The following is a 22,950-nucleotide window of genomic DNA, read 5'->3' as shown; positions in this document are numbered from 1 at the left end:
CATGAGCAGGGGAGAGGGGCAGAGGGAGAGAGAGAGAAAAAGAGAGAGAAAGAGGGCATTTAAAAATTTTCAAATATGGTTTTTTAGTCTCTAGAGACAGATAAACCACTGAGAAATGACTGATTTGCTTCTTAAGACTGTGGCATATCTTCTGTTCCAAAGTTCTTTGTTTTCCGTTTTTTTCCCCCAACATTAGCAATGGTATCACAAAATAAGAGCTTGCATTTCAAGAATATAGCATAGGAAACATTTAAAATTTGTGACTGTACTTAAAAATAATGACTCAATATTCACCAAAATTGTGTGCCATATAGTTGAGAAGTCACTCACAAAGATGATGGGATTTTTATCGATTAAAGCTGTCATATATCTGATCTTAAACACAATTTACAATTCCCATGGCTTAAAACTAAATGGCTCTTGGTTAAGTACAAAATTTTAGAGGGAGGTTCACATTGTTGTTTTTTTTTATAATGTCATATTTATTACTATTTCAATTGTGTCTATTTCAAATCTGCACAATATGAATTTATATAAAATATAAGTCACCCCCCTTTGAAATAAATAACTGCCCAGTATTTTTGAAAGTATAAAGGTCTAAATAGAAGCTAAAGTTTTAACTCAGGGCTTAGTTGTGTCTTTTGGTTTGCCCTTAAAGAAAACACTTTTTTTTTAAATTGTGGTAAAAAAATATGCTTAAAAGGGCGTCTGGGTGGCTCTGTCGGTTAAGTGTCTGACTCTTTTTACATCTTTTTTTTTAATGTTTATTTATTTTTGAGAGAGAGAGAGAGACAGAGCATGAACAGGGGAGGGTCAGAGAGACAGAGAGACACAGAATCCGAAGCAGGCTCCAGGCTCTGAGCTGTCAGCACAGAGCCTGACACGGGGCTCGAACTCACAGACCGTGAGATCATGACCTGAGCTGAAGTCGGACGCTCAACCGACGGAGCCACCCAGGTGCCCCTAGTGTCTGACTCTTGATTTTGGCTCAGGTCATGATTCAAGCCCCACGTCCAGCTCTGTGCTGACAGCATGGAGCCTGATTGGGATTCTCTGTCTCCCTCTCTCTTTGCCCCTCCTCTCTTGTGCTCTCTCTCTCTCTCTCTCTCTCTCTCTCTGCCAAAAATAAATAAACATTAAGAAATACACATACAAATGTTACCATTTTGACTTTTTAAGTGCAGAGGTCAGAGGCATTAAGTACCTTCACGATGTTGTGTAACGACAACCACCATCCATCTCCAGAATTCTTTTCATCTTGCAAAACCGAAACAATCCATTATCCATTAAATAATAACTCTATTCCCAACTCATTTAGCCCCAGACAACTACCACTTGACTTTCTGCCTCCAAATTTGACTGATCTAGGTACTTGTTATGGGTGGAATCATACAATATTTGTCCTTTCGTGACTGGCTTATTCCACTTAGCATAATATCCACAAGATTCATCCGTGTTGTAGCAGGTGTCAGAATTTCCTCCCTTTTTAAGGCTGAGTAAGATTCCATTGCTTGCATAGACCACATTTTGTTTAGCCATTCATCTGTCATGGGTCACCTGGGTTGCTGACATCTTTTGGCTATTGTGAATAATGCTGTTATGAACATGGGCGTATGTATATCTGCTTGAGTCCCTGTTTTCCATTCTTGTGGGGTATATACCCTGCTTTTGCGCCACGGTACTTTTCCCTCATGCCGTTCACTCTGCTTGGGATAGTCTTCCTCCCATTCACCACCACCATCGCCACAATCTTACTCGTGCTTTCAAGGACCGGTTTTAATGTCTGTTCTTTGGACTACCTTCCTGCAAATTCTCAGCAGAAAGCAGGCTCCCTACTCTGTGTACCCTTAACACTTTGTTCCCACGGGGCGGGTATGGATTCCAGGGAGAATGAGTGGGACAAGGTGAACTGCGTCCACCACGTGGAGGTTGTTGACAAGAGCCTTCACAGCAAAGAGCAGGCCCCCTGCCCGATGCCATCAGGACAGTGTTGGTTACCATGCAGTCCATCTCTGAGAGGTACTCCTGGTCTCCTTGTGAAGACAGGACGTGTTCATATAGAAGACACACGACAGGTACCCTCTCTCCTTTGGTGAACGTGATATTAGCAGACTGTGTCGTTCTAGTTCATGGTACCGGAAGCATATTACTGGTGTATTTAAATTCGTCCAGATTTAAGTGAGTACATCCTCTGTGCCCTGCACTGTGGGGGACACAGGTCTTCAGGCAGTTTGCAACTGACATGATCCCAAAGAAGTTGCATGAAATACTTTACTTCCCATCCCCGTGTTGGAATCATTGACGGCCCATAAGAGGTGCTGCCCATGCTTTTGAATGAATCGATGAGTATTTTAGAATCTTGTAGGGAGAGATATCATGTTTTTACTCGATCACAAATGATATTTCCTAGCATTGAATAGTGAAACACAACCCAGACTTCCTTTAACGGAAGCCCCTGAGGGTTTCACTGAGGACTCAGTGTTGCTGTCTTCACGGTACCCCTTAGGGGAGGTTAGGTAGGGCACAGGGTGGCAGTAGGCCCATTTATCAAAGGGGTGGCCCCCACCACTTGTTCGAGGCTTTTTGGCCAGGATTCTGTGCTGTCTCTCAACCTCTGCATTTCGTAGTTGGACCCCCTTCACAGATGGCGCCCAGCAGGCTCACTGGCGGCCGTCTCAAAACCTTAGCCATTTTGCTGATGGCTTCCAAAATGACAATGACCTCTATAGCTGTTCCCTTCCTAATACCCCTGATGGTTTCAGTATTCTACGTATTGAAGATCAACCACACGAAACGTTGATAAAATCATGAAGCTCTCAATAGGTAAGCCAATCAGGTGCTGTCCCTAGAGGACAAATTTGATTGACCCCTAAGAAGCGAGGTCCCCCCCACCTTTTCCCACCACCAACTCTAAGGTGTGAATGTAATTTGGTGGGAAAGCAATGGAAGGTTAGGGCAGAGGCAGGCTGGTTAGATTAGACTGTGATTTTCACGGAACTCTGTTAACAGCACGAATGATGAATTCGGGTGACTGATGTTGATGAGCTAGAGCCATTCAGTTCAGTTTTGTTTTCGATTCAGAAGAATTGTACTGACTTTTCCCCATGTGCTTAACGGTGGGCGATGAGGAAGACGCAGGGGGGTTCCTCCATGCTTCAGGTTTCCCGAGCCAGTGAGGATTCAGAGGGTCATCACCTGAGAAAATCACGGCGACAGCAAGAGCAGTGCCAGCATTTACGTCACTTGCCTGTGTGCCGGGAGCTGTGCATATTTGTATACCTTATCTCATATCATCCTTGAACTGATGGAGACTGCGGTTATTATTATTCCTGATTCGTGGATGAGGAGACGAGGCCCAGGGAGATTACTTCACGCGCCTGTGTTTGCACAGCTGTGTAGTGGGGAGACCAGGATCCCAACCCGGGTGGTCTGCCTCCAGGGTTGATGCCGTAAACTACGTCGTGCTGCTCCTGCGTCTACTGAGGGTAGCCGGTCCTGACTGGGTGCTGACTCCTCACAACTCTGCTGTGAAAGAGATGCTGTTGTCATCTCCGTTTTAGAGACGAGGTAACACATGCCCAGAGAGGGCCGTGACCGACCGAGGCCACGCAGTCCAGGGCAAGGTCAAGGTTTGAGTTCCCTTAGTTGACCTCATCAGTGTTCAGCCTGGGCACACTGTGCTATCCCCGCCCCCCCCCCCCCCCCCCCCGCAGTAACTGTAACAACCGTTGTCTTTGTGGTTTTTTTTTTTTTAAATATTTACTTATTATTTTTGAGAGACAAAGAGAATGCGAGTTGGGGAGGGGCAGAGAGAGAAAGAGACACAGAATCCCAAGCAGGCTCTGAGCTGACAGCACAGAGCCCGATGCGGGGCTCAAAATCCACCAGCCACGAGATCATGATCTGAGCCGAAGTCGGACGCTTAGCCCACTGAGCCACCCAGGCGCCCCCTGTCTTTGTGTTTTGAAGAGAGTTGGCATGATCTCTTCTTTTGCAGAAATCCAGCCTCTTAGATCTCTTTTGCACTGCTGGTGGGGATGCAAACCGGTGCAGCCACTCTGGAAAACAGTATGGAGGTTCCTCAAAGACTTAAAAATAGAACTACCCTAGAACCCAGCAATTGCACTACTAGGCATTTATCCACAGGATACAGGTGTGCTCTTTCAAAGGGACATATGCACCCCCATGTTTATAGCAGCACTATCCACAATAGCCAAAGTATGGAAAGAGCCCACGTGTCCATTGATGGATGAATGGATAAAGAAAATGTGGTATATATATACAATGGAGTATTACTCGGCAATCAAAAAGAATGAACTCTTGCCATTTGCAACTACGTGGATGGAACTGGAGGGTATTATGCTAAGTGAAATTAGTCAGAGAGGGACAAAAATCATATGACTTCACTCATATGAAGACTTTAAGAGACAAAACAGATGAATATAAGGGAAGGGAAGCAAAAATAATATAAAAACAGGGAGGGGGACAAAACATAAGAGACTTAAATATGGAGAATAAACAGAGGGTTACTGGAGGGGTTGTGGGAGGGGGGATGGGCTAAATGGGTCAGAGGCATTAAGGAATCTACTCCTGAAGTCATTGTTGCACTAGATGCTAACTAACTTGAATGTAAATTACAAAAAGAAAAAAAAGAAAGAAAGAAAGAAATGCAGCCTCTTAGGTCTCTGCTGAGCCATAGAACAGGTATCCCCAGTGGTGGCCTGACCAGGACGCCAAGAGAAGCCTCACAGCCCCCACCCCCTTACTTGCTGGAACCTTTCCAAGAGCCTGGGAGGGACCCTACAGTGGGGTCGTGTGTGTGTGTGTGTGTGTGTGTGTGTGTGTGTGTGTGTTTGTCAAACAGAGAAAAGTAAATAAGATTTGTGTAAAATGTGAAGAAGAATTTTGTACTTTTTCTTAAAGAGCCCCCAACAGCCGATTGTATAAACCAGCGATTCCCAAAGTGTGAACCCTCTCGAAGTGGGGGCCAGCAATTCGCCCCGTATCTCCGGGGAATTCTTTAGAACTGCACATTCTCAGCCTCCCGTCCCGGGAGATTTAGCTTCAACTCTGAGCAGCGGCACCCTTCCCTGCAAGGTGAATTCTAAACCCCTGTAGCTAATTTTATACTGGTAACTTCAAATTCTCTGTCTTAAAGGGCACACCCAAATGGTAGCCTCAAGACCTCCACTTGGGGGGCTCCTGGGGGGGCTCAGTCAGTTCTGTGCTGAGCTGTGCCGACAGCTCAGAGTTTGGAGCCTGCTTCAGATTCTGTGTCTCTCTCTCACTCTGTCTCTGTCCCTCCCCTGCTTGTGTGCGTGCTCTCTCTCAAAAATAAAGAAACATTAAAAAAAATTTTTTTTAATTAAAAAAGAAAAAAAGACCTCCACCTGGATCCACACTTCGTCACGACTTTAAAATGTGCCTATTTCTTCCCCTAACACTGAGCTCGTTTCTGTCTGGGCAACTTGGTGTTTTACGCAAACTTTATGATATTTCTAAAATGTTTGAACCTGACAGGAAACCACACGATCATACGGCTCACCCAGAGAGAAGGATTTGTCTATGCAGCAGGAAGGTAACCTCAACGTTCAGTTCACCTGTTGTAGCAGCTCGGATTGCCCCGGGCTTGCAGGCAGGCTGTAGCCCGACACCCTCTGAAGTTCAAAGAGGCCTGGAGAGAGGGCTTCTGAGACTTCTGAGAGGTCTTCCTCGGCCTGTCGGGGAAAAGCAGGTAGCATGAGGGTAGCAACCTCCTCCAGCAAGATGGCCAGGCCTCCAGGTTGAACGCTCTGCGGGGCTCCGTCCAGGACGAGCTCCCACGGGATGCTGCCCCAGGCCGGAGGATTGCTCTCCAGAGCAGCAGGAGGTGGGCTGGAAGGATTGCAAAGTGGTGTTGTTGCCATGTCCTTGGAGAGCTCTTTTCCTGTGGATGAGGACCTGGGGCGGAGGAGGAGAAGCGAGGGGGTTCGGGGGGGGGGGGGCTGTGAAACAGGTACAATCCACCTACCAGCTTCCCTGGGTATTCACTACTCTATGGCCTCTTGGTCAGTTCTTAATACAAACACTTTTTATTTTTATTAAAATTGTTTTTAAAAATGTTTATTTTTGAGAGAGACAGAGTGCGAGTGGGAGAGGAGCAGAGAGAGGGGGCGACACAGAATCCCAAGCAGGCTCCAGGCTGGAGCTGTCAGCTCAGAGCCCGACGCGGGGCTCGAACTCATGAATCATGAAGTCATGACCTGAGCTGAGGTTGGATGCTTAACCGACTGAGCTACCCAGGCACCCCTCACCAACACTTTTTAATTTTTTTTTTTTTTCTTGAGAATCTACTGTTCAGAGCTGTGTAGTAAGAGTTACCTTCAGGAATGTTCTTTGCAATACCTTTCTCTCATAGTGAAAACTAGATACCATGAAGATCTCAAATCAGAGGACGCTTAATATATGTAGCCATTAAAATAACAGTTATTAAAATGATGATAGAGAAGATTGCTAAATGACAAAGCAGAGGAATGCTCATGATTGTTGGATTTTTTGTTAGTTTGTAAGAGTTTGCAAATTACTATGCCCAGTTCAATTCTGGTTTTTTTGTTTTGTTTTGTTTTGTTTTGTTTTTGTACATTTTGTATAAAGAATGAACAGTGGAGGGGTGCCTGGGTGGCTCAGTTGGTTGAGCCTACAACTTCGGCTCAGGTCATGATCTCGCTGTTCGTGAGTTTGAGCCCCGCATTGTGCTCTGTGCTGACAGCTCGGAGCCTGGACCCTGTTTCTGATTCTGTGTCTCCCTCTCTCTCTCTGCCCCTCCCCCATTTGTGCTCTGTCTTTCTCTCTCTCTCTCTCTCTCTCAAGAATAAACACTAAAAAAAAAAAAGAATGAACAGTGGAAATGTACACCCCAAAATGTTAACACAGTTGTCTTTTAAACATGGTGGAATATTTGGTGTGTGTGTGTGTGTGTGTGTGTTACTTTCTTCAAAATAATGTACATTGAATGACTTCTACTTTGTCATCACAGAAAAGAAATGCTCAACTAGCTAATTGGATGGGAAGTACCAGTTGTTAAAACAGCATGGCCATTTTAATGCTGCTGGATTTAAGCAAGACTCTTCAGTGTGTGTCAGTCGAGAGACTGAGTGTATAAATCGGCAATGGCCAGACCATGAATAAAATAGACCTCTGACCCGCAACCTGCAGCAACAAATCCGGGCAACTAAGTCAACCGCTGTACCAACGGGCCGTGAATAGTCAGGACTTGATCAGTAACTGAAACCTTCCCTAATTTTTGTCCCTGCTTCCAGTTGAGGGCCAAGCGGAGAAAGCCAGATACGCTTCCCTAACCAATGACATAGGATGTCCCCCTTCTAGCTAGCCCGTGTCCAGCATCCCCATCACCAGTGCCTCCAATGAGGGCACACCTGAAACCTTCCCTTTTCCCCACCGCGGCACACGTGTTCTGTTCTGTCTGCCTTTGAATCTCTGCCAAGCGCCCGTGATTGTCGCTGGCTCCCTTGAACTCAAAAGAGAGAGCCCCTGCTTGTTCTCATGTGGGTGGTCTCTGTTTATTTCCACAAAAATTTGGCCTTTTGGAAAAACATGTGCGTTAAAAAAAATTATTCACTCTATGTGTAGCATTATGCTATCGTTACTACAAAAAAAAAAAAAAAAAAAAAAAACAAACCCAATTCCTCCTTGTACAGAAATTTTTGAATCTCAAGCCAGTCACTAAATCCGAATGGTCCAGGATTATTTGGAGAGATGACGGTCCAGCTCATGGGGAATGAAATAAACACTGAGTCTGAGATTATTATTATTAAGATTTCCAGGTAGGGAAAAGTAAGTAACGTCAGGAGTAGAGAGATCGCTGCTTTTTGCTCTTCTGCGGGATTCTAACGTTCCCTACCTATTTGCCAAGTCTCATTACCTTGTCCCTCTAGGATGAAATCAGCTTACAGAAAAATTAAGTTTGATTTAGTGGCAAACTGGTATTTTCTACTGTGCAAATTGTGTAAGTGATCAAACTTGGATGGGTCAAACTTCATTATTAATATGAGTTACTAAGTCTTGTAGACAGTTTTCATCTGAGAGAAAGCTAGAGCTAACTTCAGAACCTTTACATGAGAAGAACGCCAAACAATTTGGAAAAATGTGTTGAAATCCTGCAGAAAGGACTGAGACACTATGTGAATATGAATGAGGGATTCTGGTTATCTAACAGGTTTTCAGAAGACATCTGTGGTGAAATACCCTGATATGAATAAAACAAGGGTAATCTGATTCCTGTGTTAACGGGCATGTGTGGGTGGGGGTGGGGTGACAGGGAGAAAAGTCACAAATCCAAGCCACCGAAGAGAAATGATGCTTCCGTATTAATGCCAAGCAATTGTCTTGTGTTTTCAAAATAGGACAATGAAGGTATCACATATGTCATTGATTCAGATGGCTACTTTGTATATGGTGGGTCCGTAATACATGTGTAACAAATGCATTAATTCAGTACAATAATCTGGAGATCAAATGGGATTATACAGTGTCAGAAAGGCTTCCCCAAATTCAAGCTAATAAAATTTGCTGACTTTTTTAGGTGTGGGCTGTTTTGCATTATGAGTGAACATTGCATGCTTTTGCCATACCCTTGGGTAAGTGCTTACAAGTTCAGAACTGGGTGAAATAGAAACGCATTAGACAAGAACAGCGGTGACTTATTTTTTTTTTTTCACCAAATTTAAGTGTTTGGCAAAGAATTTGTTGATTTGAAGGCTTAAGACTTAAATCATTAAGCAGTCAAGGATGGAAGAAGTTGGCTTTATCGTCACAGAGAATACTACAGATGGACTAGAGGTACTCCTGTCCTTACAGTACTGAATCAGAAGGGCTATATTCAAAAAATGTTTTTTATATTTATTCATTTTTTTAAGAGACAGAGAGTGAGAGAGCAGGGGAGGGACAGAGAGAGAGAGACACACACACAGAACCTGAAACAGGCTCCAGGCTCTGAGCTGTCAGCACAGAGCCCGACACGGGGCTCGAACCCACGGACCGTGAGATCATGACCTGAGCCAAAGTCGGACGCTTAACCGACTGAGCCACCCAGGTGCCCCGGGGTGTATTTAAAGTAGGGCCAGTTTCATAGGTAGCTGGGGTGATGTCATCATATGGATTTATTGAAAGGTCCGCCTTACCTATGACAAAGTACCAATCTTACCCACCTTCTTTGGCAGCTATCCATGCTTATCTAAGCAATTGTAGTGTTTGCTTTTAGAGGGTCAACAATGATGGCCAATAGTTTCCATCTGAAAGAAGTGGTTACTTGGAATCCTGTATTTAGATTTGTAAGGTTGCACCTGGGTTTAGAGGGCACAAATGTAGGATTGTCAGACAGGACCTGGGAAGGGTTGTCTTGGATCTAAGACTTTATTTTCAGAAGCCACTGTAACAATATTTACACTGTAGCTCTTACTTTAACCATTTAACTGTTTTAGTAGCTACAGATTAGTACGGTCTACACAGGCTAGGCATGTGTGGACAGGATTGGGAGAACAGATCCCATTGCCGGACACTTTCCAAATGAGGAAGACTGGTCTGGTTTGAGGTCCTGCAGTCGGGAAGACGGGGTGCCTGGTCAACTGTCAGGAGTTAGGAAAGCACTTGGAAGGAATAGCAGACAGGCAGAAGGAGACAGAGTCTGTGGGAGGCAAGTGCCGATCAGAGAACTCGCATGGCCATTTTATTTTTCCAGCCCTGATTTCATCACCCTCTCTGGCAACCGAGGCTGAAATTCTCAGGCTTCCCACTTCAAGGAGGGCAACGCTTTCCGTCTTTCTTCCGACTCTGAAACTTTTTATTTTCCATTGTTCTCAATTCAGTCAGACTGGATGTTTCTTTGTAGCTCTTAAAGGAACAAAGAAATATCTGGGTAACGAAGACTAGATGCAGGTCTCTGGGAGGTAAGACAGTGTGGATATCATTCTGGGAACTGCTAAAGGCAGAATGGTATGTATTGATTTTCAACTAGAATTAGGTGGGTAAGATCGTCTTTCAAAGTTGGCTAAAAAAATGGACTTGTCCTTTCTAAGGTCTAATTAAGATCCTCTGTCAGAAAACATAAAAAGGACTGTATATTATATCACTGGGGACAATGCAAACCATTGGCTCCTTTTGCATTTAATAAGATGTCATGATAAAAAGAAGTTAGCTTTTTTTTTAAAACCAAGGAATGGGAAAATATTAAAGAAGCTCTTCTCATTAGATTATATCTGAGTAACCCTCTTGGTCTGATATTTGCAACATATTTGGCATAAAATTCATGGATCAATATGGTTTCTGAGGCAGGAGGTTACCTTTCATGTTGATGAGATTCAGGTTCCCTTCTGCTATCACGTTATTAATGGACGTTATTTGCTCATCAACCATTATGTAGAAAAGTTTCTAATCTAGAAAAGTTAGAAGAAAGAGCATATTAAGAAAGACTTCTGGGTTAAACTTTTTCTCCATTTTCCCCCTTTTCCCCCAAATGAAAGAAAACTGGACCAACAAATGGTTCTTGGCTACATATGGATGCAATATGGGTCCAAGAATGCTTGATGACAGAAAGCAGAGTTGTAATCTATTCCAAATGGACCATCATCTGGATATTTGAAATGTCATGCTGTAAACAGTGTTCCCTTGTCTTATAGGATGTTATGTGGGGTTGAATGCAGATGAAAGCATAAATTTATATCATGAAGTAAAGTATAAAATGAATGTTAACCTCCTAAGTACTTCTTTTTTTCAATGTCAGTTTCTGTTAACTGCCTGTCTTCTTCTAGCAGTGCACCTGCCGTCTTTAATCCTTTGGCCATTTGATGACCCCCATCATTCCTCTCTCTCCCTTCAAGAAAGGGGTAAGAAATTTAGAATTCAAAGGAATTTTGGAGCTCTTTTTTATAAACCTTATTTTGTAAATCAGCTCAACCTTATTTCGTAAATCAGAAAACTAAGATCTAGGGAAGCTATATAGTCCCACAGCTCGGTAGGTAAGTAGATGATACAGGAATTTAGTCTACAGACTCCTAGGGTGGGATAATTTGCATGGTGTTATGTTGCCTTTCAGTAAATACCTGTCTGATCCTATAATGTTTCCATCCCTAGCAGAGGACTGATTTCATCAGCTTGTCCTCATAACCAGCATAGGTATTCAGAATTAGCTACTTGATTATGTGGATGTTATTCATTCAATTTTCATTCATTCACTCATTCATTTAGATAATACTTATTTTCCTCAAGCTTTTATTGTAAAGATATACATACTCAGTGCACAGAGCACCAGCAGCCTCAAAATTCACATAAAGGAGCAAAATTCTCCTTTCCTCCACCACATCCACTTCCCAGAAATGTTCCTCATGAGAGCACACTGTATATCCTTTCAGACATTTTTTTGATGCATAAAAATGTTATAGTACATAATATATATATATATGTATATATATATATACACGTATTAAAAATGGGAGCATACTATACATGTTTTCTGCAACTCTTCTTTTTTAACTTTTCTCACATAATAATGCCATGCACACTTTATCATATCATAGTTAATTTGCTCCTGTTATCAGTGCATGTGTACATGTTATGTATATTTTTATCTATGTAGCAATCCATAGTTTGTATGCTATGGAAGGTTATCTTACCATTCCTCTGTTGATGGGCATTTTATGTAGATCCCAATTTTTATCGTGGAAGGCAATGCTACAAGGAATATCTCTTTTTGCATTGCTGCCAACACATCTGTAGGACGCATTCCTAGAAGGGGAATTTCTGGGTCCTTCAATGTATATTTATTGCGTAACTATCGTGTGCAAAGTGCCGTAGGTGATAGGATGCAATCTTTGAAGAAGAGATGGTTCCTCTTCTCATGAAGCTTGTGGTTCAGGTAGCAAGAAGTATACACAAACAATGGATTTCAAGTAGAAAATCATGAGTGCTGTTTAGAAAACTTGGTGACTCTGCCATGGGAGGATAAAAACACCTTGACTTTCTAACCCAGTCTGTGTGTAGTAACAGTTACCTGGAGATGGGAGTCTCAGTGGAAATGCGTTGAAAATTTCTGAACAAAATTACTAGGATGAGTTGAAATGTGGGAATGTGGAAGGTGACCTGTGTCTTGCGAGAGCCGCACAAATGTCCAGGAAATGTAATTGGTGGTGTTGAACTTCGAGGAAGTATCGATATTGGTGAGGGCGAGAATTGTTGCTATCCATTAGATGATACAAGACTGAAGAAAGGACTTTTGTTCCCAAGATCTTTTCTCATTGTTTGATGGAGCAAAGTTTTATTTTGACTCAAGGCTAACTTGCTGTGGGTTTTGGCTTTACATATGAGTGGGGTCAGCTACAGGGAGCCTCTTCTTGAATCTGGACCATTTTGGTAAATCACACATTCGTCTTCAGTGTAGCTAGAGTTTAAGAACGAGTGCTTGTATTTTTTTTTTCTTTTTTCATTTACAAACCCAATCCGGTTTTCCTAGGGAAGCTTCTCTTGAACCTTCAGCAGCCGTAGTTAAGACAGCAGCCCTCATCAGAATCTTACAATAGGATGCAGATTTATGGGTTTTAAAAATCGATTCAAGCATGACATTATTCTTATTATCATTTGATATTTATTCATTTATTTTGAGAGAAAATGAGAGAGAGAGAGAGAGAGGGAGAGAGCAGGAGAGGGACAGAGAGAGAAAGGGAGAGAGAGAGAATCCCAAGCAGGCTCTGTGCTGTCAGCGCAGAGCCTGACGCAGGGCTCGATCTCATGACCTGTGAGATCATGACCGGAGCAGAAATCACGAGATGGATGCTTTACTGACAGAGCCACCCACGTGCCCCCAAGCATAAAATTATTTAAGTGGAGATGTAGATTATAAGCCTTGTGCTCTAACGCGTTCATCTTTCCAGTGAGGAATTTGGTGAGAAAAAATTCAGTACGATATTTGACAGAAATTCCTCCAGCCACATCTTAGAATCCTTTTGGCTTCATGGCCTTGAAGTTACCTCACCTAATGCGTAATACAAGCTCAGCCCCCACTTGTAACACTCAGCAAGTTCAAAGTACTCATCAACACGCAGTGAAAACCCACAGGAGAGAGGGGAAGGTAATCAAATACTGGAGAAACTAACCCTAGGCAGAATCAGTGGCAATTTTCAGAAGAAAAATTGGGGAGACCTTAAAATATTTTGATCATGCAAAGCGTTTTTCAACTCCTGGTAAGAGAGAGCAACGCATTAAGTCGCTGGCAGTTGGAGAAGGAATCAGATTCTGGTCCTTCCATTGCAAGGTACCCGGCAGAGCAGAGCGTTTTCCATTCTGAGGGATGCAAAGCAGCCAGCGGTGTTTAAATGCTCCCTCTGGTCTGTGATGTCTTCATCAGGCAGTCGGGAGGCCTTCCCAGGAGCCCCTCAGGCCTGGGTGTCCAAAGAGCTTCTTCAGGAAGCACCGTGAGCTGATCTTGCAAGGGTCCCCATGCCTATTGTGAGTCATGTCAGGCCCCAGAGCCCGCATCCCACAAGCAAGAAGCAGCAGGGGAAAAACAATTTTGGCTTTTGCAGGTGTCGGGACTGCAAAGAAAGAACGGTTGGTACAAGAGGCAACACCCCCTTTTAAAAAGTCGGCTTGGGTGATTGAAAGCCAGGCTAGGAGTTTTCAGATAAAAAGGATTTTAGTAGTGATGACCACTCCTATAGAGAAACCCTCTGGAAACGGAACAGTTAACTTGTCAGAAATATACAAAAAAAAAAAAAAAAAAGAAAAAAGGATGTGGTTGGTTTTTTTTTTTTCTTTTTAAGTTTATTTATTTACTTTAAGAAAGACAGAGAGTGTAAGTTGGGGGAGGGACAGTGAGGGGGACACAGAGGGTCCAAAGTGAGCTCCATGCTAACAGCAGAGAGTCCAATGTGGGGCTCAAACCCACAAAGCGTGAGATCATGACCTGAGCTGAAGTCAGACGTTCAACCAACTGAGTCACCCAGGCGCCCTGATGTGGTTGGTTTTCAACTAGATTTTACCTATTATATTATAGTGGAACATACCCTAGAGGCTTCTTTAAATTGTGATTTCTTTTTATTTTTTTTAAGTTTATTTATTTATTTTGAGAGACTGAAAGCGAGAGCGAGAGAGAGGGAACCAGTGGGATAAGGAGAGAGAGAGAGGGAGAGAGAGAGAATCCCAAGCAGGCCTGCACTGTCAGCATGGAGCCCAACGCAAGGCTCGAATCCACGAACCATGATGAGGTCATGACCTGAGCCAAAATCAAGAGTCAGATGCTTATCCATCTGACCCACCTGGGTGCCCCTAAGTTGTAATTTCTTTATTATTAAAACTAGTAACCGAATCTAGGGTGCCTGGCTGCCTCAGTCAGTAGAGCACGTGACTCTTGATCTCAGGGTCATGAGTTCAAACCCCACGTTGGGCATGGGGCCCACTTTAAAGAACAAGCCAACAAACTAGTAGCTGAATCTAGTTGGTGTGGTCGTGGGTTAGGACATTGTGGGTTCAGAACCAAGGAGAACCTGGTTTCAGTCTCATTTCCATCCCCACCATATTTAAAACCAGGCACAGATCACTTCACTGTTCTGTGCCTCAGTTTCCTCATCTGTAAAATGAGATCCATAATAGAATCTCTCACATAGGTTAATAGGAGTAATAAATGAGCTGCTTTCTAGGATGTACTTAGGACAGTGCTCAAAAACGACTAATTGTCACAACGAACACTAGTCATAATTCGTGTTGTGGTTTAAATATCAATTACCATTAAAATATTACCGAGTATTAATTGTGTTCCAGAATTAGCAGCTTTTAAGCCAATATGACTAATTATTGTTGGGTTTTAATAAACTTCACTTCACATATTCACAAAATAAGATTTAATTCTTACTCAGGTCAATTGGTCGCCATTATATATACCAATAGATCGCCGACTTTAAAAGTAATTTAATTTAATACCTACATCATTCAACATCTCTCTGATGATGAAGATGATGAAGAGCCTGGCTTTTGTTAAGCACCAAATAAATACAAATTATTTTTAGCATCATAAACGCATGCTTATCTAGTCTGACTGCCTTTGGAGTTCCCTGTGTTAAGATGTTGCTTACAAGTGTCTATAAGCCTGTTATCATGTACCTGCTTTGTCTACACATGTTTATTTTGAGGACAGGGATTGTGTCTTCAGCACCTGAAGAGATAATGGCTCCTGGTGGGCATGAAGCATCTAGCATAGTATTTGGCACATAGCAGGTTCTTAGGCAATTGAATTCCCTTTACTGTGAAGCTGTGTTGCTGACTCATTGGATTCCTCTTCCATTGGGGAGTGTGGTGCTCTACAGTCTCCATTAGTTTTGTGTCACCCTGGGACTTTCCTTGTATGTTTTATTCCTTCTCGTTAAGAAATTCAGGATTCTTGGAAGTCAGGGGACAGCACAATAGCATCAGGCTGACAAAAGCTATATCTACCAATGGCCTCATGGTGGTTGGGGACACAAAAATGCAAGAGTTTTGAGGCAGCAGGCACCGCCAGGCAGCAGAGGTGGATGCTGGGGCAGACTTTTACTTGTTTATCGTTGCATCTCAGATTTACCGGGTCTGTTAATTAAAAATGTAAATTAACTAATAGTTCATCATGGCACACTAACAGGAAAGGAGGGAGGTGGAAAAGGTAGAGATGTTGAGGAAAAGGATGCTTCGTTTTAGAGAGGGAGTTGGATTAGTTAAACTGATCCTTGGGTACTATTCCAAATCATAGAGCGAAAGGGGGGTTGTTGACAGTCCAAGTTTGATAAGTATACTTGGCATTAGTGGCATTAGGAACTAAAGGAAATTAAGGGAAATTAAGGTAAAAAGGAAAGCTAGACAGTGCCCAGTAGGAGTTGGGTATAGCCAAACCCCAATGACTGGGGTGGCCAGGAGAGGATGCGGAAGTCACTGTAAGGGACTTCCAGACTCTCTTAGTCTGCAGTCACCCCATTGGGGGACCAACACGTGGCAGAGTAGAGGAGGAGGAGGTGAACCATCACACGCACCCCACCCTGCACAGGCGGACCAGCCACCTTTCTCCCATCTAGGGCCCTGTCTTGTTAGCACCAGCCCAACCATCGGGACGTTTAGCTGGACTCTGACAACAGAGATGGGAAAGTGTACCCGTGGGTCAGGAGAATCTGAGTGGGATGGTAGAGAAGAAAGGGAAGGGGAGTAGATAACAGAAGGAAAGCTTTTCCTTCCCAGGGACCAGAAAACAGCTCAAAACCTGGCTGACTATACCTTGAATTTCCTTCCTTCCTTGATTGGCCACATTACTAAAGAAAGAAAGCACAACAGCGCCTTCCTTCCTTTCATGGTCTGAATGCTTATTTAAAGAACACGGCTTCCCATTTCCTGCTGTAGCCCCAGAGCCTGGTCTCTTGATTTCGTTTTCCTCTGGGACCCTCTTTCTCTCTGCTGAGTGTCTCCACACACTCCCCTGCCTCTTCCAGCCCCCTCTGCTTCCTGCCCCTGCGGCCACCTTCATCCCCTGCCCAGCTCCAGAGGAAGAAAGGCTCCTGTCACTGTGAAGTCTAAGAGGACCACCCAGCAGGTTTTTCTTTTCTTTCTTTCTTTCTTTTTCTTTTTCTTTCTTTCTTTCTTTTTTTTTTTTTTTTTAGCTTCAAGAGTGTCTCTTGACACTCTTCAAGAGGCCAGTCTCTCTGGCCTTGGTTAAGAGCGGGCAAGGGCTTTGGGAGATAGAGCGGAGAATGAGGACAGGAACAGTGACAGTTGTGGCAAAGCCCACAAGTGCCAGCAGGAGGGAAATGTTAGTCTGCCATTTCTGGGAGCTGCAGAGCATATGGGGAGCCTGGAATTGTTGTCAGCAGCCCAGATCAGGGCTGTCCCATCCTGGCAGCTTCCCTGGGGCTTTAAGAAAGCGTTTCCGTGAGCTCCCTTACCTGTGGTTGTCAGAGGAAATGGTCCTATGTTGTTTTTCATATCCTTCGATCTGTTCATCGGGGTATCATTATTAAAGGCTGCATTGTACTCCACGGTGTGGATGCACCATATAATTTATCTAACAGAATCCCGTCTTTAGGACATTTGGTTTGTTTCCATTTTTAAGAACTGACGCTAAACAATGCTATCATGAATATCCTTTTAATATACATTTGTTAGCAGTGTAATTGTTAAATCAAAGAACACATCTATTTCTAAAACTTTCGGTATGTAAGGCCAACCTGGTCTCTAGAAAATGTAAGCCAATGATTATATCCTTCAGCTATGTGATATGAGCACAGTTATCTCATTTATACATGTCAGTAGATGTGCACTTATGTTTTAGCTCAGGAAATATTCTGAAAGATAAACACTATAATGTTGAGAATGGTTATTTCTGGATACTAGGGTTTTAGGAATATTTGGGGGTGGGGAGTGAGGGAGGTTGACATTATTTTCTTTTTTTCTGTAATGAACATTTGCTGGTTTTGTATTTAAAAACTTAAATGCTATCGTTCTCTCTAAGACTGGATGTCTTTAAGAGAAAATAATATCATAATGAATCTTAATTAATTGATTCTTAAATAAGAATTTTTTTTCCTTGTAGACTGATTGACTGTCAGGACTGGAAGGGAACCTGAAATTCAGCTGGTCTAACTACATTGTGTACTTACTGGTGTGGAATTGAGTCTCCAGGAGATGGCCTGAATTGCTTCTATTCACAGAGCTACTCTAGGGCAAATCCAGACCCTGGAGTCCAAGAACATTCTGACTGCCTGTTTATTAAAGCATTGTTCTACACTCTTCCTCCTGCTTTTAAAAAAGGAAAATCTAATTTGCTTTTATTTATTTCCCCTTTACTTTAAAATTATTCATACTAGCTAATGATTAGTTTACCAAAGCATGGCTCCAATATTTTTGGAGCTCCAGAACAGAGTTCTTAGCTTTGCCTAAAGGAAGGCTCAGTGGGTGAAGTATCTGACTCTTGATCTCAGCTCAAGTCTTGATCTCAGGGTCATGAGTTCAAGCCCCACATTGGGCTCAAAGCCCACTTAAAAAAAACAAAAAACACAAAAAACAATAGATAATAAGAGCTATAAGAAGAACATGAATGAAGGCTCAGAAGACAGACTGGTGCTGCTTTTTTTCTTTGCCTTTTTAAAAATTGCTCTTTAATTTTCCAGTATCTTTCCTATTCTTTGTCACTTGTCTGTAAGTTGAAAAAAAAAAAGCTTCAAATTGCCCGCACAGGACAGTCATTTCGGACCACAGAAAACTATCTTTACATCTTCAGAACGTCCAAATAAGCTCTCTACCATTTAATGGGGATGGGAGTGGGGTAAATTGCTGCATCCCAGGAGGCCAGATGTGTGAGCAGAAGAATTCTGCTAACTGGCAATACGACATGACACGTGGAGCCTTCACTCTATTTAAACAATTTTGATAAGAGATGTTAAAAATGGAAGACACACAGATACTAAATTCTGTAGCGCATGGAGTTGCTAACCATTTGGGAAGTCGACGCCCCTACACCGCGCTCTATTTTCACGCAAACTCTAAAAGCAACATGTGAGTTTATTGTACTCATTTCACCAAGTGAGTTTATTGTACTTCATTTCACCAAGAAGTACAGCAGGATCCTGGAAATACAAGGGCTTCCTCTTAATGCGTCGTTAGCTGAGCTGTGAGAGGCCAGGCCACTGAGCATTTGACTTCAGTTCAATTCACCTATGACCTCCGAGGAATCCCGACTTTAGATGAGGAGGGTGGGTCTGAGGATTGCTGTGACTTTTCCCAACATGGTGCACAGCCTACCTGGTAATGCGACAGGTTGTATTTGGACGGGTATCGGTCTTTGCCTCTCTGCTTACACACACACACACACACACACACACACACACACACACACTTTACATAATAAATAATATAATGAAATATAAATGGCATAATAAAAATCGATTAAAAATATCTATATATATATATATAGAGAGAGAGAAAGAGAGGTTTTCTCTCTATATGGAGAGTTTCTCTTTATATAGTAGCTTCCTGAAAATCAATGTACTGCAATACAATAGGAGGAAAAATACTCAGTGAAATCTTTCCTTTCTTGTAGTTGATGCAGGTTGGAAAATAACACTACTTAGATTAAGAAAAATAAACATGGTCATTTTTTGGAAAAATAAGCAGGAGCTCTCCTGGACCCTTAGATAGGAAAACTCCCCATCCTAGCCCCCACTTGCTTTTGTTCATCATCCTGTGTCTGATTGCACGTTATCACCTTCAAGAGAACAGCTGGGTCACCGTGAAAGGGTGTTAATCTCCCAGTGGCTTCCCTAACACCTTATTGACAGCTCAAGTCAGGGTGGCCTACTTTGGCTTTGGTGAATCCGACTTGTCAAAATTCCTTTTCAACTTTATATTCATTTAAAAAAAAAAAGATGGCCTCTACAATTTCCCCAGCAAGATCTGTAATGATAACTATTCCGCATGACCTAGCAGCGTTGCGGGAGAGTGCTCCCGTTCCTGGGAGGCATACAGCACGGAAGTCAACTCCTACCTGCATATATCAGCGGAGCCTGGGGGACTGTCTTTAGAAAGAAGCGAATGTACAACTAATGAGTTACAGACAGTCCCATGCATCACACAGAGGAGCTCCGGTTCTCCGCTGGTTTGAAGATTTGAGCATTATTTCCTGTGATTTTTAGCTGCAGTGGAATGAGTGCCGTCAGTTCCGGATTCTCTCTGGTACACCTGCCAGGACTTCAGCCTGCCCTAGATTGGGCCTGCCCTAGATCAGATCAATCTATCAGCAAAACCTGATTGTCCACTCATTTGATGAACCTTTGGGGTAAACAATTATGCTGAACTAGTAGGGAGGCTTGGGGATGCAGGACAGCGCCCTGTTCTTGAGATCACCCAGAGGGGACACAGCTGTATGGAGAGCTGACTCATGAGTCAGTGGGTGATTAGCTAAGATCTAGCTAAGACCCCTCAGGAGAGAGGCATATGATGAGGAATGCTATAAGGAAATGTCTGATGAGGGAAAACGGTTTGAACTTGGCCTTGAAAGACCAACCATGGGATGAGAACATTCCAGGCAGAGCATGAAGATTTAGGATGCAAAACCTTAACACACGCCAGGGAAGGTAGGTAGGGTGACCAGCTGTCTTGGTTGGCCTGGTAAGTGAGCAGGTTCCTGGGGCTTGAGGTTTCAGTGCTAAAACCAGCAAAGTCCCAGGAAAGCTGGGAGAAATTGGTTATCCTACAGGAAAGCCAGAATGAAAAGGAGGGTTGTGGCTGGACTGGAGAGTCATGGTCCCAGTTCAGTGGGAGATGCTGCTGGCTTAGGTAAAGCACCACATGGAGCTTACAATCTAGCCAATGAAGTAAGACTACCAAGGACAGAACAGTTTTAGCATTACAAAAGAATATTGGACACCGAGCAGACTTAGTGTGAATTTGTGCTTTGCACACAATTAAGGGCACGGGCCAGGTACTAATTGGGTAGCTAGAATGAATTACAGACAAGGTAAGGAGGAGGTCCCTAGGGTTGAGCTGAGACCTCAAAGTAGGGACAGGCAGATGGCGGCATGGTAGATAGGAAGAAATAACTTGAGTTTAGGCTTGGGTTTGAGGCAAATTATAGTGTGGGTAGAAGATTACCTACTACCTATTAGAAGAGAAAATGTTCCTGCCAAATAATAATGCAGGGACATGATTAAGCAGGGCTGACGGGTCTGTATGGAAACTTGAGGCATTTTAAGAGGCCAGCATTTCCAGGAGGATGTTGTCCAGGTGACTAGGCTCCTGAGGGTCTCAGGAAGGCAATGGGTTCCATGAGGTATCCAGGCTGGGAAACACCACATGCTGTCTCTCCTTAGTGGAGACTCATGATGAATAGTAACATACTTCAGGCTGGGAGATGTTCTGCAATAATGAAACAGAGCAAATTACCCTTTCTAACACAAGAGGCCACTAACCCTCTTTGGGGACGGGGTCAAGACTAGAAGGCAGGGATTTAATAATATTTTGTGGACGAAAGATTCTTTGGAAAGACTTTGAGGCGCTTGACTACAGATATGAATGAGTCACTTTTTTTAAAGCTAAAGCGATGCTATTAATGCATTTCAGGAAGCTTGCCCTACCAACGATTGCAAAAAAGATCTGAAGAGGTACTATGGCAGCAAGAACTATAGAGGGACAGGTAGATCTCAGGTCAGATTTGCTGCTCACTCACTGTCAGAAGCCTCATGGGTTTGTATGGTTCAATTAAATTTTGGTTTGAAAGATCTTGGCACGAAGCCTACCACATGGCAAACACTATATGGAAGCTATTGTTATAATTTTCATTTTTGGAGTGATAAATTGGAGCAGAAAGGTCAAACAATCAGTTTAGACTTTCCCAGAGTTGTCTTGCCTTCCTTCCCCAGACAAAATCCCTCACGCTAACAGTCTCGGGTGCCATCTTACCTTCCCCGATGAGTGAACTGTTAAAAGACTAAGTAAGCGGCTCCCTGCAGTGGCAGAGCCCAGCAATATGCAGCCTGTTGTCTGTCAGACGATACAGTCGCAGTCCCAGTGAGGGGCCCAGCACGCACACCCCAGGAGAGAAAGTCTTGCTGCATGTGATATGGAAGATGCTGAAGAGGTGAGGGAAGCACCATATGCTGCTGGGCCTTTGTGTGTGTGTGTGTGTGTGTGTGTGTGTGTGTGTGTGTGTGTGTATGTGGGGTAGGGGGAGAGATAAATAACAGCAGAAGCCTGGCACAAGGCTCCGGCTGGAACACCCACCAACAGGTCCTCCAATGGCGTTCTCCTGGACACATGCACATGGCTTTCTTCTTCATTATGGAATAAAAGAATGTTCTTAATTTTGGAACAAAGGAACAGTAGCAAAACATGCTCAGCCAAAACTAAAGTGAGGAGAGAGGGACAGGAGAAGACCCATATGCCCATGTTCATCCAAAGAAGCAATACTTCCTTTTGAAATTGGGGAGAAGCCATGTTGTACTGTGTGGCCAACTGCTGCCTACCAGGTCACTGTGCATCTCCTGATTTCTTTACCTAGATCCTGAAAAGTGCCAGGTAAGCATAATTCCCCTCAGGGGCACCCCGTATTTGCACAAAGGAAGTATTTGAAAAGCAAGAGGGGACAGGCAGATTTGGTGAGTAGAGTAAAGCTGAAACTCCATCTGTCGTTCTTGAGATGTTTTATGAGTTCTGCTGTCACAGTTGCATGAGTGTGGGATTGATCATTCAAACGGGGATGATTTTTGAGAGTGAAAAGGTGCTATGTAATAATTACCTTGGGGCAATGAGCTCACACTGGCTATTCCAGGCAAACTGGAGTATATGGCCCCTGGTGTGGTCTGAATTGTGTCCCCTCACAAATTCATATGCTGAAGGCCTAGCCTTCAGTACTTTGGGATGTGACTGTATTTGCGGCTAGGCTTTTAAAGATGTGATTAACTTAAAATGAGGCCTTTAGGTTGGGCCATAACCCAATCTGACTGGTGTCAGAGGAAGAGACACCAGGGGGTGCACACAGGGGGAAGACCGTGTGAAGACACAGAGAGAAGGCGGCCATGTGCAAGCCAGTGAGAGAGGCCTCAGAAGAAACCAAATTGGCCAACACCCCAATCTTGGACTTTTGGCCTCTAGAACCATAAGAACCATAAGAAAATACATTTCTGTTGTTTAAGCCACCCCATCTGTGGTTATTACAGCAGCCTTAGCCAGCTAACAGGAGCACTTATTTTCTCTAATTTTCCTGATCTATAAAAATGGAGGTAATATGCCTAACACTCAGGGTTGAATTAGACAACATATAGTACATCGCATTGTGCTATAATGTAACGTGTATACACCTTGACATACGTAAGCCTCCTTGCGGCCACATCCTGAAAGTCCTTGGTTTTACCAATTCTGGACAATGCACTGGAGTATTAATTATAAAAACAGTAAATATCT

General features: G+C 43.3%; 1 long non-coding RNA gene across 1 annotated transcript in view; it reads left to right on the top strand.

Annotated features, from left to right (window-relative positions):
* Positions 1-17,774, top strand: part of LOC122221133 — a 40,045-nt gene extending 22,271 nt beyond the window's left edge. Inside the window, exons 3-4 of the long non-coding RNA XR_006203094.1 lie at positions 10,806-10,880; positions 17,588-17,774. This is a non-coding gene — a long non-coding RNA (uncharacterized LOC122221133). The remainder of the gene's footprint in view (positions 1-10,805; positions 10,881-17,587) is intronic.
* The last annotated feature ends 5,176 nt before the right edge of the window (positions 17,775-22,950 follow it).

Source organism: Panthera leo, chromosome B3 (genome assembly GCF_018350215.1).
Source record: "Panthera leo isolate Ple1 chromosome B3, P.leo_Ple1_pat1.1, whole genome shotgun sequence".
Taxonomy (NCBI): domain Eukaryota; kingdom Metazoa; phylum Chordata; class Mammalia; order Carnivora; family Felidae; genus Panthera; species Panthera leo.
The sequence above is the reverse complement of the archived record's forward strand: the minus strand, read 5'-3'. Positions and strand labels throughout refer to the sequence as shown.